The sequence below is a fragment of the Triturus cristatus genome, chromosome 2_1 (genome assembly GCF_964204655.1).
Source record: "Triturus cristatus chromosome 2_1, aTriCri1.1, whole genome shotgun sequence".
In the NCBI taxonomy this organism is placed as follows: Eukaryota; Metazoa; Chordata; class Amphibia; order Caudata; family Salamandridae; genus Triturus; species Triturus cristatus.
In genome coordinates, this window is record NC_140581.1 from 21834719 (window position 1) to 21857834 (window position 23116).

Below are 23116 nucleotides of genomic sequence, written 5' to 3' on the forward strand. Positions count from 1 at the left end.
TGGTGGGCTAGTTGGCCTCCAGGGTCCCTCAGGATTGAAGGTGAATTATTTCTCCAACTTAAAACGCGCCACAGGGCGTGTTTGCACACGTCACCTCAGGCCCCGCCCCCTCGCTTCACCACTGTGTAAACACGCCCTGTGGCCGTTTTTAGTTGGGAGATTAAGTTCATTTGAATCCTGAGGGTCCCTGGGGTCCAACTAGCCCACTAGGTACCTCCAGTAAGTGCCACAGAGCTGCGTTGCAGAGAGGTGTAAAAAGTGGCAGGGCATGGACCACCTCTCTGCAACTCAGAGCAATGGCGCTTACTGGAAGCACCTGATGGGCTAGTTAGCTCCCAGGGGCTCTCAGGATTGAAGGGGAATTATTTCCCCAACTTAAAACGCACCATAGGGCGTGTTTGCACACCTCACCTCAGGCCCCGTCCCCTCCCTTCCCCACTGTGTAAACACGCCCTGTGGCCTTTTTAAGTTGGGAGATTAAGTCCCCTTGAATCCTGAGGATCCCTAGGGTCAAAATAGCCCACTAGGTACATCCAGTAAGTGCATTGCAGAGGGGTGTAAAAAGGGGCACGGCCTGCACCACCTCTCTGCAACGCAGCGCAGTGGCGCTTACTGGAAGCACCTGGTGGGCTAGATGGCCCCCAGGGTCCCGCAGGATTGAAAGGGAATTATTTCCCCAACTTAAAACGTACCACGGGGCGTGTTTGCACACCTCACCTCAGGCCCCGTCCCCTTCCTTCACCACTGTGTAAACGCACCCTGTGGCCGTTCTAAGTTGAGAGATTAAGTCCCCTTGAATTCTAAGGGTCCCTAGGGTCAAACTAGCCCACTAGGTACCTCCAGTAAGCACCACAGAGCTGCGTTGCAGAGAGGTGTAAAAAGGGGCGTGGCCTCAGAACACTTGCTTGCAATGCAGCTCCCTGGAGCATACTGGAGATACCTGTTGGGCTAGTTGGCCCTCAGGGACCCTCAGTATTGAAGAGGAATAAATTCCCCAACTTACAACTCGCCAGGGGGCGCATTTGCAGAGTGCTGCAAGGTGGGGGCGTGGCCTCCGGTGCGATGCCGATCTTTTTTTTTATGAAGGGGGTCTGTGTGGCCCCCCTTCTTTTTCTAATTTATTGGCCCTGGGGACCCCATCCCCAGGGCCTCCCCCTAATTTGTTTTGGGGAAAAAAATTAATTTGGAAGGGAGCTGCGTGGTCCCCTCCCGAGGCCTTAATCGGCCCCGGGGACCTCAACCCCCGGGGCATGGGCTTTTTTTTTTTATTCTTTAGGAGAGGGGTTGCGTTGCCCCCCTCCTCAGGCCACTTTTGGCCCCGGGGACCCCATACCCGGGACCGACCTTTGATTTTTATTATTTTTTTTAATATATTTATAGAAACACCTAGGACATGCTGGACAAACCGTACGTACCTATCACCATGACGATTTGCGTGATATTCATTAAAAGGCGACTATGCATACAATGAATCCACGTGGAATGTATTTACACCACTAGTGAAGCTCTGATGTGTCTTACGCCCTACCGTGCCTAATCCCGGTGCCCCCGCCGGTGAGTACACTCTAAGTAGACACCCTTGTCCTTTATTTATACAAACATGGTTAGCTATTGACGGGCACATCTAATACACACGCACACCAAGCCATTCAAAGGGGATTCGACAAAAATTTGACCAAAACTAAGCAAGAAACCACCCTTACGGTTAATAAAACATACATCCACCGCCGGATGTGTAATACTTTTTATTTTACACTCTGGAAAGGAGACGAACCTCACTTGAAAGTCACAGCATGCTCCTGGCTGAGCCCAATGCTGTGTTACACCCACCAGTGCTCGGAGAGTGCCACACACCTCTGTGTTGTATTCCACCAGCTAGTGCGTATGCTATGACGCTCTCTAGCCCATGTGCACTGTAACACCACCCCGTGAATATGTCTTGCCACACTTGCCTTCGCACAGGTTATACTGCCCCATCTAACGTGCCTTCCTCGAAGCCTATGTTATAACGCACAGCGCTAAGCCATACATATTACAATCTGGGATCCATGTATTTGTCACAGTGCATATGCAACATTACACTCCCCAGCACATATTTTATATTACAACTTTAGGTTACACAACACTGCCCTGTGCATATTACACTCCAAGGTGCATATCGCATACAACGCACTAGTGCCTGTGCTATGTCGCGCTCTCCAATGAATCTGTAATTGCGCACAATGTATTGCATATTTTATTTCACGCCCCGGTTCATCTTATATCACACTTTTTGGTGCATAGTTTATACCATACACTATATCTAGTTTTCATTTTCAATTGTGCTCTCAGGACTATATTCTATATAACACTGCATTCACCTACCCTTTTCACAGGCATTACATTTTGTGATGGGGGTGGAGGGTCAGGGAGTGTTTCTGCCAAGTGAGCCCGGAGTCACAGTCACAAACGTCCTCTTCTTACTGAATAAAAGTGAGATTATGCTGCATACTTGTTCATACTTTAAGTAGTTCGCACAGACACACATTTTAAAAACAAAAAAGTTCCTAGTACCCGCCTTCTCAGAACAGTTAGCTTGCTGCCCCATCCACCTCCTCCCTATCCTCTGTTGTCTGAATCCATGGACTAGCCTCCTCCCTCCTGCCATGCATGGTCTGATGTGCTGCCACTGCCCTCCATTTAGCATGATGTACCAGTCCACTCCTCCTGCCCTCCATTGCCCAATTCTATGCCCCATCATTGACCTCCTGCTTAGCCTCTGTACTTAGCTTGCTGCCCCTATTCTCCTTCCCCCGCTCTCCGATCTGCCCTCCGATGTCTTTGTGCATGCCCCTGCTCCATCCTTTTCGCCCACCTTGATCCATTTACCTGCCACTCCTATCTACTCTGAGTGTTCTGTTGAGCTGCCACTCCCCTCCCACCTGCCTAGCATTGTCAGATGACTGTAACCTGTCCCTGCCACCTCCACCCTGCCTGTCCAAATTCCATGCCCCTATCCCCTTCCTCCTGTCCTCCATGGTCCATTTTACTGCCACACCCTTCTGCCCTCCCTGGTCTGTTGTGCTGCAACTGCTCCTCCTGCCTGCCCCGCACAGTCTGTTGTGAGGCCCCTTCCCCTGAACTCTCTTGTCTGTGCCCAGGTCCTGACCCTCCCTTCTATCCTCCATGGTCCTTTGTGCATGCCCCTGCACCCTCCTTCTTGCCCATCATAGCCATTGTGCTGCCACTAACCCTCCCGCTTGCCATGCATGGTCTTCTGTGCTGCCATGGCCCCTCCTGTCTTCCCTGTGTGGTCAGCTAGCTGCCCCTGACCCCCTCCCACCTTCCCTCCATGGTCTGTGTGTATGCCATCATAGTCTCACTGTTGCTCTACATGGTGTGTCTTGTTTCTAGTGCCCATCCTGCCTGACCTCCATGGTAATCTTGCTGCTCCTGCCCTGCCCCCTTGCCCCCAGCCCTCTGTTTCCATGTGCAGACCCCTATTCCCTCCCTCCTGGCTTGTCTGTTCCATTGTAATGCCCCTGATCCATCCCTCCTTCCCTTTATGGTCTGTTATGCTGCAGCTTTCTCTCCTGTCTGTCCATTATGGTCAGCTAGCTACCATTGCCTCTTTCCCCTCTGTTCTCTGTTGTCCATGTACATGGTCCTGTCCCATCCCTCTTGCTTTCTATGGATTATTGTGCGGCACTCCCTTCCCGCATGCCCTGTGTGGTGTATTGTGCTGCTGCAAACCCTGATGCCTGCCCTGTACGGTCAGTTTGGTGCACCTCTCCATGTCCCTCCTGTCCTCTGTTATCTGAGTCCATGTCCCTACCCCAATTCCTCCTGCCTACGATGATCCAATGTACCATACTTGCGAACATTTTAAACTTGGTAAGAGGGAGATTTTGAAAAAAAACTGGGGTATTGATTTTCCCCTTTGAGTTACATTGAAAAAGAGGAGATTGTAGACAGGAGACAGATCAAATAAAGCCCATTTGAGCTTTAAAACATTGGACGTTACCTGGCTGAAACGGGTCTGTTGGTATGTATGGTTGTACTACCACTGCCTCTTCCTTCTGCCCACAATGGTCTATTATATTCCCACAGCCTCTCTTGCCAGTCCTGTATTGTTGGTTTGTTGCCCCTGCCCCCTTTCCACTGTCATCCATAGTCTGTTGTGCTGCCACTGCCCTTCCTGCCTGCCCAGTGTGGTCAAATTGTTGCCTCTGCACTCTCCTACCTGCCTTCAATTTTCAGAGTCCGTGCCCCTGGCCTCTGCCTCTCAACAGTATCCCAATGAACAACTAGATTGCCAACATTCTATATTTATTACAAAAGTGTGGAACGCCTGACGTCATCTTGATGTAATCAAAACTGTAATACCTAGAGCATTTCCTTTAGAAATTACATATATGAGACGGTCTTATTTGCATCAAAATTATGGTTAGTGCTCTAAAAAACTAAAATGAGGACATATTTTCTGAGTTTTCAAATAGCAACAAAGAACTTTTAAATTATTTGTAATCTTTATTTTTTTTATCCAGTTGACCACTTGATTAAATGTTGCACCTAGGGGAGAGGAAGTGGTGTTACTTCCAGAGCTGCAGACTTTGCAACTGGGGAACCAGGTTAGAGTTTCTGCTTCAGCTCAACATTCTGTGATTCTAGTCAAATCACTTAATCTCCCCATGTCTACAACCAAAATGGATTTGATCTTGTGTGATGTAACCAATGCTCATGTAAAGCACTCCAATACCTGACAAGTCTGCACTATATAAAACTGCAAATACACAAAAAATAAGTGTTTTGCACACTTCTGTCATTGGGATACATGTGGGCTACATCTGGGTGATATTTGGGCTCTTTTGTCTCTGGTGGCCATCTTGGGAGATTTATTTGTTATGAAGTTTCCTAATTTCCTCATTTACTGCAGTCTCCTCAGTAGGAAATGCTTTCAGTTTTTTACTTTGATTCCATCAAGAAGGTATTCAGATATGTCACACATTTGCCATAAATTCTGAATGTTAGCACTCTAGTTGCTCATTAGATCACTGTAGTAAAACTACTGTTCACCATGGAAGTCTGCTGCTGGTATTAAATGTGCATGTTTCAGTCTGCATGTCAGAATTTTTTTATGAAATAGAAGAGGATTTGAGAAGTCAAAATGTGCCCTAATTTTTCTTTCTGCAGCACTAATCATAATTTCTATGGCAAAATGAGCCCCCTCATTTTGTTCCTGTGTAAATTAAATGTTTTAAGTGTTACCACTTTATTCCAATCAAGATGGCTTCAGGTGTGCCATACTTTTTTCATAAGTAAGACTGTTAGCGCTCTAGTTGTTTGTTAGAACACTCTGGGAAATTCTGACATTGGACTATACTTGGGCTACATTTGGGCTACATTTGGTCTCTTTTGTCTCTGGTGGCCATCTTGGGAGATTTATCTGTTATGAAGTTTCCTAATTTCCTCATTTACTGCAGTCTCCTCAGTAGGAAATACTTTCAGTTTTTTACTTTGGTTCCATCAAGAAGGCATTCAGATGTGTCACACATTTTCCATAAATTCTGTATGTTGGCACTCTAGTTGCTCATTAGATCACTGTAGTAAAGCTACTGCTCACCAGGGAAGTCTGCTGCTGGTATTCAAAGTGCATGTTTCAGTCTGCATGTCAGAATTTTTTTATGAAATAGAAGAGGATTTGAGAAGTGAAAATGTGCCCTAATTTTTCTTTCTGCAGCACTAATCATAATTTCTATGGCAAAATGAACCCCCTCATGTTCTTCCTTTGTAAATTAAATGTTTTAAGTGTTACCACTTTATTCCAATCAAGATGGCTTCAGGTGTGCCATACTTTTGTCATAAGTAAGACTGTTAGCGCTCTAGTTGTTCGTTAGAACACTCTGGGAAATTCTGTCATTGGGCTATACTTGGGCTACATCTGGGTGATATTTGGGCTACATTTGGGCTCTTTTATCTCTGGTGGCCATTTTGGGAGATTTATTTGTTATGAAGTTTCCCAATTTCCTCATTTACTGCAGTCAGTGTTGCCAGATTGGGCTATTTCCGGCACAATTGGGCGACTTTTTTCCCAGTTGTGCGGGGGGAAAACCCATGCCTGGTGGGGGGCTACCTTTTGGGCTAGAATTAAAAGGGTGTGCACAATTTTACTGGCCTGGGCGGGCGTCGACCGCGAGGAGTCCCCGGCGTTATGGTGGCAGTCACTGTCAGTGGCAAATGAGAGCGCAGCGTGCGCTGAGAGACTGCTATTCATTGGAGGTCCGATCCTGGGCCTGCCTGTGCGCACATGATGACCCCGCCCACCCTAGAGCAGCAACCAGCCAGCAGGCATGCATCATGACCATGACGGCGCATGTGATGTTGTGCAGAACGCTAACTTGTTACGTTTTGTACTGTAGGTGCACTCACTCTTATTTTGCACATGCGCGCTGCACCGCAGCACGCACCACCCAGAGGGGTCACCTAGCTTTGTTGTTGTGTCAACTTGTGTGTGTGTGGGCACTGCAGGCCAATGTGGGAGTCCCCCAGGGCCGTCAATACTGTAGCGCGTGAAAACGCTACCAATGACGGCCCTGGTTATCATTTTTTGGCCAGCCCCTGCGGTTCTCATATAATGCTGGGACTGAGTGACGTGAGTCAGTGAGCTCTTTCTTTTGGCGCGGCGCTCGGCTCAACGGTGGACGCATGATCATCATCGCCGTCATGAGGAGTTGGATGCACGTGGTGTCACTACTGCTGCCACCCACTGTGGTCCACTGGTCACCCAGGCCACAGTCAGCAGGCGGCGGCGGGCGGTGCTCACAGGCAGAGCTCTCTGCGCAGCGCAGGCTAGCCAGCCCAGTGACAATAAGCCCACCACCAGTCAACAGCACAGCCTGGAGTCAAGCAGCACAGCAGCAGGCCGCCCGGAGGCGCCCACATTTGCTGAGTCCGGACTTCGACACCCGACCTCAGGTGAGTGAGAGTGAGTCAGAGGCGCAACTGGAGCCAAATTTCAGGGGGGGGGTAAGAAAAATTTCGAGGGGGGGCTGAATCTTTAAGCAATAGACAGAGTGAAGATTGGGGCAGGGAATTAAGGGCGCGTGCATTTGTAGGAAGTGATGAATATTGATAGATGCCAGGAAGTTGACATAGGTAAAGAGAGTGTTTTAACACCCAAACCAAAACGAACCACATTGGTTGTTCGTAGGTCAGCCCAGCTTTGAAAACGGTCGTGCAGGGGCCACCCAACCTCGCACGCACCTGCTGGCAGCACCACGTGCGTCTGTTTACCACTGTCCTGGCATGGATCTGACACTCCATGCTTCACCACGTTGCTGATGCCAAGGCGCACACTGACGCACACTGTTTGCCGCTCGAACTGGAGCTGATTTCAGGGGGGGGATGAATCTTTAAGCAATAGGCAGAGTGGAGCTGCAGGGGCTCTTAGAAGTCACAGTGAGAACTGCTATTGTAGTTTAATTAAATGAAAAAATGACATAAACGTAGGTATTTCTGTTGGCTAATGCCTAGGTAGGATTAGGCCTAAATACAAAGATGCTCAGTTGGGCATCACCGACAAATGTCTTGCACTATGCTCATTATTACAGCAGTGGAGCGTATATAACGGACGTGAATATTTTGCAATAGTAAACAAATTTTACACATTCTGGAAGACTGGTTTAAATATTAGTGTTATGCATTCGCAAAAGACCTGGACGAGCCAAAGAAGGAGAACCCCTTTGAGCCCAGACAAGGCTTTGCCGCTTCAGGTTCTTTGACGGGTATACACAATATGTCTACTTATGAACGCTGCCTTCAGTTTGTCAGCTTGGAGCTCCCTATTTGAGAGAGGATTATACAGTGTAGAGCCCTTTGCCCCCATCAATGTCAATAGCAGTCTTCCCTGTGGCGGATCACCATCTAGGTGAACATTGATAGTCGCTGTGAGATTGTTCGAAGGCATCAAAAGGCACCTGTGCTTCATGAGCTTAATTATTTAAAAAGCAGTCTCATCAGCAAGGACTTTGGCCAATGGGCCAAGTTAATTAGATGGTTCCAGGCACATGCTGCAGTTACTTTGCTGATCTCAGAGGTACCGCCTCGAAGCAGGTGAGGATGCAACTGAAAACCAGAAAGCACCAAAAAGACTTGGATTTGCACAAAGCATGCAAGCTACCAAAAATCAGCCTTAGTGTTCTAAAACAGATTCTGTATAGGGGATTTCACCTCCTCTAAAATAAAACAGCTAAACAAAAAAAAGCCAGAGCCCGTTAGTCTCTATGGGCAGACTGGTGACTGAGTTGTCTGTCATCGTATGTGCTGTATCTCTTCACGTGGATCCGGCGCACCCCGTCTCGAAGTTCCAGCCCTTCGTCCTCCTCGCTATGCGATGCCTGGCTTCGACTGCGGCTGGTAGCCTCCAGTAGGGAGTTATCTGGTACTCGAGGACTCTCATACAGCAGAACGTTCAGTGTTTCCTCATAGATTCGAGCTTCAGGAAACTCCACCTTAGTTTGCTTCTTTTCAGTGGCATAGACGATGGACGTGCAGCAGACCTCGGCCAGCTTCCTCCCTTGTCCATAGAATGACCAGCAGCAGATCTCATCCCCAATCACATCCTTAATGAACAGAACTCGCCCATTGAAGCGCAAGGAAAGCTTGTTGAAGAGCTCAATGTTCTTTAGCAAATGATCATCAGAGTTGCTAGTGTAGGAATATTTATTGTTGCTCCTGTTATACAGTAACTTAACCACAGGCTTGGTAGACGATTCTTTTAGTTTCTCTTCCTCCTTTGGAGATGTGATGATAGGGATATTAAATATTGGAGTATAAGTTTCTTTCTTGTCCTGTAAGGCTGCCTTGCACATCTCGAAAAGGCCCTGGATCAGGTAATATTTTGCTTCTGCCATTAGTTCTTTGATCTCCTGTCCAGTGTTTGGAAGTGTAATAGTGTCATCTCGCAAGTAGTTCAAAATGGTTCCGAAATGTTTTCAACAGCGATCTATAAGAATCCAACCTTCTTTGTCGGTCAGCACTTCCATTCTCCCACTGAACATAGCCTTCAGCATGGTGTCTTGTCTTGTAAGCACCTGCACAGTGGTGTAACACAAGTAACCACCGACGTTCAAGCGCACATACTTATTACCGAAGCTTCCAACCCCTTTCATGCTACAGGATTTCGGCTTGGCACCGGAGTTTGGGCACAGGGCACTGAGACATGTGTCTCCAGACATGTCCTTCTGTAAATAGATGACAACTCTGCAAATAGAAGGCTTGATGTATGCCGCCGTGGTGGTTGCTCCACAGTGAAGCCAGATAACTCGGAGTGAGATCAAATGGGCTGAAGCTGTCGGTCCTTCTCTAGACTCTCATCAGTGAGCACTGGTCTTAAAAATGAATAACATTAAGGCAGGTGCCCAGTTAACACCCTCCCACCATCTGTATATTGAATAGAATGTATATTTGTCGTTAAAATTGTTTCTGATGATAATTTGTGCATAATTGGAGACTTGCTTATTTGGGCTGGTTTATGGGCTGAAACTGGTCTGATTGGGCTTATTTTGGGCTTATATTTGAGTGGCTTTGGGCTTGGGACGGGTCTAAAAATCTGGAAACACTGACTGCAGTCTCCTCAGTAGGAAATACTTTCAGTTTTTTACTTTGGTTCCATCAAGAAGGCATTCAGATGTGTCACACATTTGCCATAAATTCTGTATGTTAGCACTCTACTTGCTCATTAGATCACTGTAGTAAAGCTACTGCTCACCAGGGAAGTCTGCTGCTGGTATTCAAAGTGCATGTAAGAATTTTTTAATGAAATAGAAGAGGATTTGAGAAGTCAAAATGTGCCCTAATTTTTCTTTCTGCAGCACTAATCATAATTTCTATGGCAAAATGAACCCCCTCATTTTGTTCCTTTGTAAATTAAATGTTTTAAGTGTTACCACTTTATTCCAATCAAGATGGCTTCAGGTGTGCCATACTTTGTCATAAGTAAGACTGTTAGCACTCTAGTTGTTCTTTAGAACACTCTGGGAAGCTGCAGTAGAACACAAAGGAATCAACTGACAGTATCTGCCCTTGTTGGATGTACATGTTTTACTGAGAATGTCAGACTTCATTCTCACATGACTGAGAAAGATAATGTGAATTTACAGAAAATATGCTCTCAGTTTAGCTTGTAAGTCTTATAATGTAACTAAAGTCTTAAAACCTTTTATTAACTGCAATGCTTTTTAATGAGGTGCTATCATGTATATTAGTACCAAGATGGCTGCCAACACTTCTTGGATGAAGTACTAACAGCCAATCAGATCTCACGATGAGATGTGTGGCTAGGCTCTGCCCAGATATATCTATCTTTTTAACTCTAATTTTCTCAGGAACTACTGAATGGATTTACACCATTTAAGCAAAAGGCACGAATCTGAACTGAGGACTACCTCTTTGCCAAATTTGGTGTAATTCCATTCAGCAGTTCGGGCTGTAGCTGCGTCAACAGGTCCTATGGGAAAATGCATGGGGAAAACGCATTTTGGGACCCCCTTTTTATCTAGGCCCCCGCTTGACAAATCACTGTGAAATTTTCAAGATAGGAGCGGACCGGACCTGCCAAAAGTTTGGAAAATTTTGCGAAGATTCGTCAATCGGCGCCAACGTTATTCCAAATAAAATGTTGGGGATTCCCTATGGAAAATAGGTCCTAACTATAACTACCTACTGGCGACTGCCAGTTGGTAATATATATATTTATCGCCAGTAGGTAGTTATAGTTAGTACCTATTTTCCATAGGAAATCTGCAACATTGTATTCCCAATAAGTCTGGCGCCGGTTGACGAATCTTTGCGAAATTTTACAAACTTTTGGCCAGCTCTGGTCCGCTCCTATCCTGAAAGTTTTGCGGTGATTCGTCAAGCGGGGGCTGAGAAAAAAGGGGGGTCCCAAAACCCATTTTCCCCATGCAATTTCCCATAGGACCTGTTGATGCAGCTACAGCCCGAACTGCTGAATGGAATTACACCAAATGTGGCAAAGAGGTAGTCCTCAGTTCAGACTCGTGCCTTTTGCATAAATGGTGTAAATCTGTTCTGTAGTTCCTGAGAAAATTGGACTAAAAAAGATAGATATATCTATGGCCTTGGAGGATCCGCGCACCCTATGCACACCCTCCCCGAACCGAGTGCGCACCCACCCGATCACGCGCTGAATGCTAATTGGCTGTGAAGTGTCTGTCTGCATTCAAAACCAGGAACTGTTGGCAGCTATTTTGTGCCTCGGTAGAAGCGAGGCTGAAGAAGTAAGGGGAGTAAGTGTTTAAAACATATAAAGGGGGCAGGGTAGAAATACCCTGACCCTCTAGTGTTGCTTAGGGGGTCCCGGAAGGACCCCCAGGCGCCCCCTTTTTAAAAAACGACAAAATGCGTGCAGGGTGCGCGGATCCGGCCGGAAAAAAAAAACGAAGCGAGGGCTTCCGCGCTTCGTTAATGATTAGCCCCCGGGTGGGCCAAATCCCGGGGGCAAAATGTTGGAAAATTAATAGGGGGAGGGGGGCTGCGTGGCCCCCCTCCTGGAGCCCTCGAGGGCCCTGGGGACCGCCACCCCACAGGGCCAGCTCCTACAGTGTCCTGGGGTGCCCACCCCCAGGACGCTGTTGTTTGCTATGAGAGGGCGGGAGTCTCCTGCCCTCCCATAGCAAACTTCGTTAGGATTTTGAAAAAGAGAGCAGGGAAACCTGCTCTCTCTTTCAAAATCCAAACGATATTGCTTTTCCACACTGCATGTCAGCAGCTCCCCATGTGGAAAAGCAATGCCGGCTCCCGAAGGACATGGGGAGCCGGCTGGGACCGTGGGGGCGTTGGGGCTCCCCCATGGTCTCCAACGTTTCTTTATAAGCCCCGGGGGATGGGGTCCCCGGGGATAATAAAAATTAGTGATAGGGGCTATGTTGGACCTGGCCCTTTTTGAAGGGTCATCCCTAAACTTTTTGCCTTCCTCCTGTATTTTTTCTGACCTGGTGTTGGCTGATTTATGACTCTGGGCACCTTACCACTGCTGACCAGTGCTAAGGTGCATATGCTCTCCCTATGGTAAAATGTATACATTGATTGGTGTCCATGATTGGTTCATTTGGTTTACTGTCAGCCCCTAGTAGAGTGCACCAGGAGTGCCAGGGCTTGTAAATACAAATGCCGCTAGTGGGCTTGCAGCACTGGTTGTGCCACCCACAGAAGCGGCCTAGTAAAATGTGTCTAGGATCTGCCACTGCAGAACCTGCGTGCGGTCTGGTACCGTCGCGCTGACTGCGCAAGTGCACCCACTTGCCAGTCCCTAAACCTTCCCTTAACTACATATTAGTCACCCCTCTGGTAGGCCCAAGGGCAGGGTGCATTGTAGGCATAAGGTAGGACATGCCCTGATGTGTGTGGCATGTCTTAATAGTGAATTACAGCCATTTTCGTTTTTCACTATTGAAGGCTACCTGCTCTCCATAGGCCAGAATGGGCTGCTGGAGTCACTACACGCTGTGACCCCAGTGGACTCATAGAGCATGGTAGAAAGTCATGTTTAGTATGCCTGGACTCAGAATAATAAAATACTTCTTTTAGTAAAGTTTATTTTAATATCCTGCGTTTGTAAATACTACTTTTAGAAAGTTAGTATTTACTGACCTGGCCATTTCAGTCCGCCTCTGCTGTGTGTGTGTGTTCTGCCTAGCAACAGTAAGGAGCAGGGTTGGGGAATCCCCAGAGACAGGCTGGCTGCCAGGTGGTGGGTAGAGAGATTACACCAGGATGGGTGGGAGGAGTCCACCCTTGACTCTGAATAGACCTGTGCTCTGACAGCACAAAGCCGGCGCCGCCCCCTGTGGAGCGGCTGATGTCTCTGCCCTGCTGCTGAAAGGAAAGCGCAGAGTCACCACAACAAAGTGCTCCAGAACTGGACTGAGCCAGGCCCAGGCCCCCTGGCGCTAAAGAACAAAAGAATCGCACTATAAAAGTAGGAGCCTGGCTCCTAAGAAATCAGATCCTGTTTGCGCCAAGAAGAAACTCTGCCTGAAGGAGAAGGACCTGGAGAAGCTGAAGGAGGAATACTGTCTCTCTGCCTGAGAGACTGGCCTGCAGTGGGTGCCTGTCTGCTGGAAGGAGAGGGAAAGCCTGAAGAAAAGGACTTTGATTCAACTTGTGCCTTTAAAACAATCTCCAAGGGCTTGCGTGTGAACTTGCCCCCTGACCTGCGCCCCAGGAACAGTGGGCGCTACCATCCTGAAAGAAGAGGAGAAGCGCCTTGAAGTGATTCAGCAAGCTGACCCCGGAGAACCTGTGCATCCCCTGATCTCGCTGAGCAACGCGACTTCTGCTGCTGGCGTGGCTGCAAACAACGTAAAGGCCTGACAGCCCGAGCACCGTGAACAGTTGCCCCCTCGAGCCGTAGCTCGCAAAGTAAGGTGGAGATCTCCGCGCCTGAGCGCCGAGTCCCTGTGACCCCTGCCGGGTTGTAGAGGCTTCTGCAAAGGACTAAAGTGCCCTGGTTCGCGTCCCCGGCCGAAGCTAACAGCGCGCGGCGCTGTGATCTCACCCCGAGGCTGCCCTCCTGCTTCTGACCCCCTTCGTGGCAACCTGCATCCTGCCCGAGCGCCCCACGAAGCTCCGCCGTCCCCTGGACACTGGGGACACCTGCACGACGTGGGACACCCCTGGACTGGACCGCGAGGCCGCCACGAACATTCCCCGTGAAATCTGCAAGGTATTGTGCCAGCGCGTGAAAAGTACGGCCCGTACTTGCCTTTGTACGAACCGTACCTGCCTTGTAACTACGGGTGCCTGGTTCGCACCGTACTGCCTGTGAAGTGCCTTGGTTCGTACCCGCCTTGTAAATACTTGTGCCTGGTTCGCACCGTACTGCCTGTGAAGTGCCTTGGTTCGTACCCGCCTTGTAAATACTTGTGCCTGGTTCGCACCGTACTGCCAGCTGAAATAATGGCGCTTTGAAAAGTGCTCCTTTTGGCTGAGTTCGAGCCGTAACAGCCTTGGTTCGACCCGTACTTACCCTGGGAACAGCAAGGTTCGAACCGTACCTACGTTTTAACCGTACTGCATTGAAAAGCATTACCGGTGCTCACTCGAGAAGAGTGAGACTCGGCAAGCGTACTCCGGCTCACGCGAGAAGCGTGGGAAACGGCAAGGCACTGTAAAAACCTTGCCAAAGGCACCCCAAAGGCGCTACGAAGTGCCCAGAAGACCTAAGAAACCTATTTTAAAGAGAACTGTGCCATTTTTACAACTGTGGACTGCCCGTAAAGCATTTTGAGAGTAACTGGATTATTTTACCAAGAGAACTGTATTTATGCAACCTGCCTGAAAGAAAACCTTTTATATAAAGAATTATATTTTGGACATAAATACAGCCTTGTGTCTTTGTGTGGTGGGGTGGTGATTATTGTGTGGGACAACTTGAACGCTTAACCTATATGCCCTCTGGAAATTTAGCCTGACTGCTCGCGCCACGTTACCTAGAGGGTGAGCAGGGGTTATTTTTAAAGAGGTGATCCTTTGCCCTGACTTAGATGAAAAGGGTCCCTGCTTGTCGCAAGTGCATACCTGCGCCAACCAGAGACCCCGGATTCTAACATTGGTGGCAGCGGTGCGGATTTACGGATTTGCGTTCTTGGTGTCTGCGCAGTGATTACTAACCATTGCACAGTGGACAGTCCAGTAGCTTAAACCACAGAACTTTTTCAAGTTTTAATTTTCGCTTGCCAAGGAAAAAGAAGATCCCTTGCGTTTGAAGCCATGCCGGGCTCAACCAGCACAGCATCTGAAGCCTCTGAGATGGAATGGGAATGGGATGCGTCAAAACTGAACGACTACACAAGAAGGCAACTCAAGTACTTCTGCAAGAAGTTCAAGGTTCCACATGTGGGGTGCAAGCTCAAACCACAGATCTACAAGGCGCTGAAAGCCTGGATGGAATCAAGGAGTGCAGCTGAGGATGTTGTACCTGAGGAGATTGACCTAGTGGAACCAGCGGAGAGCATCCACAGTGCGGGCAGGTGTCTGTCACCAGAGGAGCTGGCAGACAGACAGGCCGCAAGAGAGCAACAAGTCACTTTGGCAAAACTGAAAATAGATGGTCAATTGGAGCTGGAAAGCAAAAAGCTGGCTCTGGAAGAGAAGAAGCTGGCTCTTGAAGAAAAGAAAATGCAAATGGAGCATGACTTTTTAATGAAGAAATATGATATGGAGCTCGAGAGGCTTGAGGCCATGAGTGTCTCATCCCAGCAGCAAGAAAGGTGCGTAGCTCAGAGATTGAGCTTTTCTGAGTGGGAGGAGGAATCCAGCTCAGATGGTGGCAGCAATATTGAATTCTCTAGTGCTGAAAGAGTAGTACACACACCCAGAGATGTGGCGCCTGGCTTGAAGGAGGGGGTTAACACACACCAGGAGGTTCAAGGGCATGAGGTAGCTCCAGTAGTGCGCAGTATCCCTGAAGGGAATAGGGTAACTGGCGCAGGGGTTCATAGTCCTAGTGGCGGGAGGGACACTCTACTGGCTCTAGATGAGAGGCGCAGGGAGAGGGGTTCCCCCAACATTGAAGTCCTGGTAGGTGAGTGTGAAGACCGCCCAGAAGAGTGTGGGTTGTGTGACAGAGACAGTCAGATACTGTCTTGCCAGTCTCAGGAGAGTGGTGTGGAGTACGTGTGTGAGGCACTGGATGGTAAGGTGAAGGCTAGTTTGGTTAACCCTGCTAGGGGGCTGTGTGATCCAATTGTGGGAGAGCATATTTTAAGTCCCTGTTTTCCAGAGCTATGTCAACACCTGTTGGAGACCGAGTTCTCTGACCGCAGAGAGCTCACATTGGAGGTAGACCTTTTGGTGGATTCCAGAGGGTCTGGAGAGGCATTGGGGAGTGACCCTGTGGGGAGTGGCTCAGGTATCTTCCAACCCAGAGTGGTGGAAGTGGTGCAGAGTAGCCCAGCTAGGTCCCATGGTAGTGGGAGGGGTGTAGGGGCTCACGTCCTGTCTCAGTGGAGAAGGAGTGAGTGTGGGGCTGCGTGCCCCCAGGTGCCCGAAACCCAGTCTCAGAGCCTGGATGGTTCTTTAAGGGAACACCAGGCGGGGAGCCTAGGCTGTCCTGATGGGCCACCCGTTGAGGGGGATCCCCTAGTGTCTGGTGAGCTGGGAGTGTCTGTAAGCAGGCCTCCATCAGTTCTGGTGTCTGGCAGTACCGCTCCAGTTGGGAGGGTGCAGAGGTCCAGATTGAGGGGTGAGAGGGGGAAAGAGTCCCCAGTGGAAGAACCAGTGGGTCAGGGGCCAGCCAGAAGGGCTGCGTCCCCCGTGAGTGACCATGGTGACACCACTTCTGTCCTGGGGGATCTTCAGGCACTGTCAGATGGACAGGGGTCTGGAGATCAGCGCCAGGCAGACTGTCACACGACACATGAGTTAGGTGTCACCCTCAGGGGGGGCATGCGTGCTCCCCGGGAAGTCCTGGTGCGCCAGGCGAGCGTTCAACCGCATGGGTTGGACCCAGGGTTGGGAAGCCAGGTTCAGGTGTTGTCTGACCTGGAGGGTGGGACCACTGTAATCAGTGTCCTGACCCATGTTGCTTCTAGGGGTACCACGCCAGTTGGGAGTGGGCAGTACTCTGGAAGGGGGTGCAGAGGGAGGGAGTCCTCGCCTCTGACCCCGGCTCAACTGAAGGGTTTAGACCCTAGGTTGAAGGGCCAGGTTCAGGGTGTCCCCCCTGACCTGGGCACCCAGTTGCAGGATAGAACCCCTGAACTGGTGGGCGAATTGCGCAGGACACCTGCCACAGGTGCCGTGGCAATTCTGGAAGGGGGTGCCACTCCAGGTGGGAGGGTACAGAGCCCCAAGGAGGAGGACCGGGTGTGGGAGAGGCCACCCCAGTCTTTGGTCCAGCCGCTGGGTACAGTCCCGGGGCTGGTGGGTCAGTGCCAGGATGTCATACCTGACCTGACAAGGGGGAGAATGGACAAAGGGTGCCAAGCACCTGGGGCTACTGGCCCCTGCTCCCTGGCACCACAGAGGATTGAGAGCCCTGAGAGGCATACGGCCTGGGTCTCATCCCTGACTACTGTCAGTGGCCACTGTAGCATTTTGCTGTCTCTCTGGTGGGACACACCTGTGGGCCAGTTAAGGTTAGGTGCTGCACAGGTGGTGTCCACAGGTGAGGAGAAGGGTTCCCCATGGATTGGCTTGGTGGGCCCTGAGAGTATGGACAGAGGGAGTCCAATAGGTTCAGATTGGCGTAGAACTGGAGTCTGCCCCTGCAGTTGCGGGCCAGGTCCTTGTTCTATCGCCCCAAGCAGGGAAGACCATCACGGTGGTGATTGGTCTACCCTGCGTTTTGGCTGGAAGGGGGTTGTGTTGGACCTGGCCCTTTTTGAAGGGTCATCCCTAAACTTTTTGCCTTCCTCCTGTATTTTTTCTGACCTGGTGTTGGCTGATTTATGACTCTGGGCACCTTACCACTGCTGACCAGTGCTAAGGTGCATATGCTCTCCCTATGGTAAAATGTATACATTGATTGGTGTCCATGATTGGTTCATTTGGTTTACTGTCAGCCCCTAGTAGAGTGCACCAGGAGTGCCAGGGCTTGTAAATACAAATGCCGCTAGTGGGCTTGCAGCACTGGTTGTGCCACCCACAGAAGCGGCCTAGTAAAATGTGTCTAGGATCTGCCACTGCAGAACCTGCGTGCGGTCTGGTACCGTCGCGCTGACTGCGCAAGTGCACCCACTTGCCAGTCCCTAAACCTTCCCTTAACTACATATTAGTCACCCCTCTGGTAGGCCCAAGGGCAGGGTGCATTGTAGGCATAAGGTAGGACATGCCCTGATGTGTGTGGCATGTCTTAATAGTGAATTACAGCCATTTTCGTTTTTCACTATTGAAGGCTACCTGCTCTCCATAGGCCAGAATGGGCTGCTGGAGTCACTACACGCTGTGACCCCAGTGGACTCATAGAGCATGGTAGAAAGTCATGTTTAGTATGCCTGGACTCAGAATAATAAAATACTTCTTTTAGTAAAGTTTATTTTAATATCCTGCGTTTGTAAATACTACTTTTAGAAAGTTAGTATTTACTGACCTGGCCATTTCAGTCCGCCTCTGCTGTGTGTGTGTGTTCTGCCTAGCAACAGTAAGGAGCAGGGTTGGGGAATCCCCAGAGACAGGCTGGCTGCCAGGTGGTGGGTAGAGAGATTACACCAGGATGGGTGGGAGGAGTCCACCCTTGACTCTGAATAGACCTGTGCTCTGACAGCACAAAGCCGGCGCCGCCCCCTGTGGAGCGGCTGATGTCTCTGCCCTGCTGCTGAAAGGAAAGCGCAGAGTCACCACAACAAAGTGCTCCAGAACTGGACTGAGCCAGGCCCAGGCCCCCTGGCGCTAAAGAACAAAAGAATCGCACTATAAAAGTAGGAGCCTGGCTCCTAAGAAATCAGATCCTGTTTGCGCCAAGAAGAAACTCTGCCTGAAGGAGAAGGACCTGGAGAAGCTGAAGGAGGAATACTGTCTCTCTGCCTGAGAGACTGGCCTGCAGTGGGTGCCTGTCTGCTGGAAGGAGAGGGAAAGCCTGAAGAAAAGGACTTTGATTCAACTTGTGCCTTTAAAACAATCTCCAAGGGCTTGCGTGTGAACTTGCCCCCTGACCTGCGCCCCAGGAACAGTGGGCGCTACCATCCTGAAAGAAGAGGAGAAGCGCCTTGAAGTGATTCAGCAAGCTGACCCCGGAGAACCTGTGCATCCCCTGATCTCGCTGAGCAACGCGACTTCTGCTGCTGGCGTGGCTGCAAACAACGTAAAGGCCTGACAGCCCGAGCACCGTGAACAGTTGCCCCCTCGAGCCGTAGCTCGCAAAGTAAGGTGGAGATCTCCGCGCCTGAGCGCCGAGTCCCTGTGACCCCTGCCGGGTTGTAGAGGCTTCTGCAAAGGACTAAAGTGCCCTGGTTCGCGTCCCCGGCCGAAGCTAACAGCGCGCGGCGCTGTGATCTCACCCCGAGGCTGCCCTCCTGCTTCTGACCCCCTTCGTGGCAACCTGCATCCTGCCCGAGCGCCCCACGAAGCTCCGCCGTCCCCTGGACACTGGGGACACCTGCACGACGTGGGACACCCCTGGACTGGACCGCGAGGCCGCCACGAACATTCCCCGTGAAATCTGCAAGGTATTGTGCCAGCGCGTGAAAAGTACGGCCCGTACTTGCCTTTGTACGAACCGTACCTGCCTTGTAACTACGGGTGCCTGGTTCGCACCGTACTGCCTGTGAAGTGCCTTGGTTCGTACCCGCCTTGTAAATACTTGTGCCTGGTTCGCACCGTACTGCCTGTGAAGTGCCTTGGTTCGTACCCGCCTTGTAAATACTTGTGCCTGGTTCGCACCGTACTGCCAGCTGAAATAATGGCGCTTTGAAAAGTGCTCCTTTTGGCTGAGTTCGAGCCGTAACAGCCTTGGTTCGACCCGTACTTACCCTGGGAACAGCAAGGTTCGAACCGTACCTACGTTTTAACCGTACTGCATTGAAAAGCATTACCGGTGCTCACTCGAGAAGAGTGAGACTCGGCAAGCGTACTCCGGCTCACGCGAGAAGCGTGGGAAACGGCAAGGCACTGTAAAAACCTTGCCAAAGGCACCCCAAAGGCGCTACGAAGTGCCCAGAAGACCTAAGAAACCTATTTTAAAGAGAACTGTGCCATTTTTACAACTGTGGACTGCCCGTAAAGCATTTTGAGAGTAACTGGATTATTTTACCAAGAGAACTGTATTTATGCAACCTGCCTGAAAGAAAACCTTTTATATAAAGAATTATATTTTGGACATAAATACAGCCTTGTGTCTTTGTGTGGTGGGGTGGTGATTATTGTGTGGGACAACTTGAACGCTTAACCTATATGCCCTCTGGAAATTTAGCCTGACTGCTCGCGCCACGTTACCTAGAGGGTGAGCAGGGGTTATTTTTAAAGAGGTGATCCTTTGCCCTGACTTAGATGAAAAGGGTCCCTGCTTGTCGCAAGTGCATACCTGCGCCAACCAGAGACCCCGGATTCTAACAGGCTATTTTCTTTTTTATGGTAAAATTAGGAGTCACGCAGCCTAACGCGTTGGGTGCACGGTTTCTCTCGCGTTGAGTGCGCGGTTCCTAACACGTTGGGTGTGCGGATCCAAGGAAAAAAAACTGAAATTTTTGTGAGATAAACATCAAGCTTAAGTGTTTTGTTCTTGAGTTGCTCTAAAAAGAGTCGTTGTGTTCATTGAGAGTTTTTGGTACTTATAAGTAAGTAAAACACACAAGATGATGGACGGAATGTTGCACAATGGCAAAACATTCACCCCCAGTCACAGATCTGGGTTTAATCCATCGTTATTTTGCTCACCACACCACCCCAGTTCAGACATGGCCATATGCAAATCATTCTTGACCCTGTGCTTCATGGGAACAGTCCAGCCCGAACTGCCAAGCCATGTCTTCCCTGGACCGGAATCAAGCATCCTAAGACCGGTTTCTGGCTATCAGCCATCATCAGCCAGGATAGCTTGACTCTAGTGGCGTAGTGAGCACGGGACACACGTCTGGGCATACCTATCCCACATAGGGTGAACCGCAAAACACACAAGATGATGGACGGAATGTTGCACAATGGCAAAACATTCACCCCCAGTCACCGATCTGGGTTTAATCATATGGCTGGGTTCAAACTGGAATGGCATGGTGAGCAAAAAAACGATGGATTTAGGCCCAGATCTCTGTACTGGGGTGAATGTATGACATTGTTCTGCATTCTGTCCATCAATTGTTGTTTTTGCATTTGTCACCCCGAGTGGGACGGGTATGCTCAGACGTGAGTCCCGTGCTCTCCATGCCACTGGAATCAAGCTATCCTGGCTGAAGAGGGGTGAAACCCCGAAACCGGTCATAGGATGCTTGGTTTCAGCCCAGGGAGGACCTTGCTTGGCAGTTCGGGCTGGACTGTTCCCATGAGGCACACGGTCAAGACTGATTTGCATATGGCTGGGTTCAAACTGGAATGGCATGGTGAGCAAAAAAACAATGGATTTAGGCCCAGATCTCTGTACTGGGGTGAATGTATGACATTGTTCTGCATTCTGTCCATCAATTGTTGTTTTTGCATTTGTCACCCCGAGTGGGACGGGTATGCTCAGACGTGAGTCCTGTGCTCTCCATGCCACTGGAATCAAGCTATCCTGGCTGAAGAGGGGTGAAACCCCGAAACCGGTCCTAGGATGGTTGGTTTCAGTCCAGGGAGGACCTGGCTTGGCAGTTCGGGCTGGACTGTTCCCATGAGGCACAGGGTCAAGACTGATTTGCATATGGCTTGGTTCAAACTGGAATGGCATGGTGAGCAAAAAAACGATGGATTTAGGCCCAGATCTCTGTACTGGGGTGAATGTATGACATTGTTCTGCATTCTGTCCATCAATTGTTTTTTTTGCACTTATAAGTAAGTACCTATACAGAGTCTAAAGTTGTTGAGGTAGACTCTATTTCCTTCATCAGTAAAGTGTACTCCATCTCTCCTATACATCTCTTGCATGTGAAAGCGCAGATTGTTATTGTAAATGGACCCCATTCTATAGTCTCGCAAAAAAGCAGAAACAGATTTATTCACATGTTTCCTAGCTTTCTCAATTTGTGGACAAAAATGATTGGACCAGTTCCATTTCTGCATTTGGCATATGTTAGAATACACAAAGGCAGTTTTGGGAAAAAGTGACATCAATTCTGCAAAGGTGTACTTCATAAGCATTTCCAGACCTACCCCAGTCAAAGTGCCTAGGTCATTGCCACCACAGTGCACTATTATGAGGTCAGGGTGTTGGAGATGCATAAAGGGTTTTACCAATGGCATCAATTAGAACCACTTTATCCCCCTCTGTCCAATCCATTTAATGTCTACATTTGGCAAACCTAGGTCTTTGTGAATGCCTTTGTTTTCTGCATACCTTTGGCTCCAGAAAATATAGCTGTGTTCCACAATCCAAACTCTAATCATCTTGAAGGGAGGTCTGGATGCACTCAGATGGTCTCTGTAAATGAAATGGCAGTTTGAAAAGAAAGGTTTTTCTAAAATGGTGGCTAAGATGCAGTTTTGAAAAAAGACAAGAAATCATTGGTTGTTTGACAACCTTCTACACTGAAAGGTAGGGTGCATGTTTCTGTTTTTTAAACGCATGATTCTTATTGGTTAACAAAAAGTGAGTGAAAGCAACATTATATATGATAAGCTGATATGTTGAAAAGTCAAGCACACTTGCTGTTTTGATTAGCAACATTGTGTGCTGAACTTGTGACCTGTGTGCTCAGTTCAGTGTTCCATGACCTGTTTCTATGGTAGCAGGCAGAAGGCAGATTGGGGGTAGGATTCAAATTTATGTCATTTGGAAAGGGTTGAAATGTTTAACCAATAGAAATGTGTGTTTGCTTTTGAATTTATGTGGGAAGGAATGTGATTTGATGTTTACATGTATATGTGTGGAAAATGAGTTTTGCTGACAGGTGCACAGTGCAGAGATTCTGTATAAGAAAATCTGGTGTGTGACTGATATACTTCTTAATCTACAAAACAACTTGAAAGGTGAGTTATTTAATTGTGAGGGGATGTATGTGCTGTGTTTTGATTTTAAGCAGACTAATGTATTTCTCCTGGTAAAGTGCAGGGAGTACTTATTTTTGTCTACAATCTTATTGACAGTGTGTGTGCATGTAGAAATCATTCTGTGATAAGTATTTGTGTTTTTCATGTGTTTGCAGAAAGATAACTGTGCTGTTTTTATATTTTGGTACAATTAGAAATCAGTCATTGTTTATAAATTTGCAAAATGAGTCACGTTTCTACACTAAAATGTAGTATTCGTAGATTAAGATATGTATTTTGGTATAGTGCAAGGGATAGTGTTTGTCTAGGATCACACAGTGAGTCTGTGTGCATTTAGGAATCATTTTGAGAGAAACATTTCGGCACTAATCTGTAGTAGTAGATTTTCTGCAATGTGTGCAGTCACCTTAGATCTTGTAGAGTAGTAAATGTGTTTTGTAAAAGGGATAGTTGTCTGTCTACAATCACACTGTGAGTCTGTGTGTATTTGGGTAAGCCT

The 23116-nt window shown here is 48.8% G+C and overlaps 1 pseudogene; it reads right to left on the reverse strand.

Moving 5' to 3' along the window:
• Nucleotides 1–8219: 8219 nt before the first annotated feature.
• Nucleotides 8220–9307, reverse strand: LOC146863628 (BTB/POZ domain-containing adapter for CUL3-mediated RhoA degradation protein 2 pseudogene; annotated as a pseudogene).
• Nucleotides 9308–23116: the final 13809 nt, after the last annotated feature.